Source organism: Myotis lucifugus, unplaced genomic scaffold, assembly GCF_000147115.1.
Source record: "Myotis lucifugus unplaced genomic scaffold, Myoluc2.0 scaffold_40, whole genome shotgun sequence".
In the NCBI taxonomy this organism is placed as follows: Eukaryota; Metazoa; Chordata; class Mammalia; order Chiroptera; family Vespertilionidae; genus Myotis; species Myotis lucifugus.
The window spans coordinates 5,778,620-5,779,590 of record NW_005871088.1 but is presented as its reverse complement, the minus strand read 5'-3'; the positions used below and the strand labels follow the sequence as shown (position 1 = coordinate 5,779,590).

Genomic DNA, 971 nt, shown 5'->3' with positions numbered 1-971 from the left:
ACTGGGCAAGAGGCCTCAACCTGTGAAAAGTGAGCTAGACGAGGAAGAGGAGCAGAGGAAAAGGCACCGGGAAAAGAACAAAGTGGCAGCAGCCCGATGCCGGAACAAGAAGAAACGGATGGAGTTTCTGCAGGGGGAATCTGAGTGGCTGGAGCTCATGAATGGGGAGCTGACAACCCAGATGGAGGAGCTGAAGCAGGAGTGGCAGCAGCTCATCCTGATGTTCAACCAGCATTTCCCCACCTGCAACGTCAGGACCGACAGCGTTAAGACCCCCGACTCAGAAGGCAACCCACTGCTGGAGCAGCTGGAGAAGAAGTCACCATAGGTTGGGAGGAGGAAGAGGAGGAGGAGGAGATGAGGAGAGGGAGGAGGAGAAGGGTCCCAGAGGGCTCTTCCTTGCTTCATGAAAAACTCTTCAATGAGGCTCAGCACAGCCAGCAACGGCCAGGCTTTTTTGTGGAACTCAGATCAGCCACACCAGGGAAAGAAAACCCAGGCTGATGAAACCCAGGACCAAGCTCTGAGACCAAAGTAGTCCTGAGGGTGGGGCCTGTTCTTCCTGGGGCCAGGCTTGCAGGAGGCAGGACAGAGGCTATGGGCCAGAGAGACGCCCAACCAGGCAGCTGTGGGCACTTCTCCGGCCTCTCCGCCAGGGCACCCACCCGAAGGACCTCCAAGCAGCCAGGAAAAGCCATGAGTTGCAACCAAAATTAGGCTGAGCATAGAACTTAGAATGAAACTGCAATCTGCCAGCCTATATAGGTAGGTACATTGTTATTAACTTAATTAGGGTACTCCTAAGGCTTAGGAAGAGCCACACTCAAGGGGCCAAAGAGCCGCATGTGGCTCGTGAGCCACAGTTTGCCGACCACGGTTGGGTCTTAGATGGAGAAGCCATGAGAGGTTGTGGGTGTATAAGAATGAGTCTTTATTGCAGAAGCCGGTGGCCATATAGCCATCAGACAAGA

The 971-nt window shown here is 54.3% G+C and overlaps 1 pseudogene; it reads left to right on the top strand.

The window, feature by feature from the left end:
* Nucleotides 1-4: 4 nt before the first annotated feature.
* LOC102438497 lies at nucleotides 5-328 on the top strand (annotated as a pseudogene).
* Nucleotides 329-971: the final 643 nt, after the last annotated feature.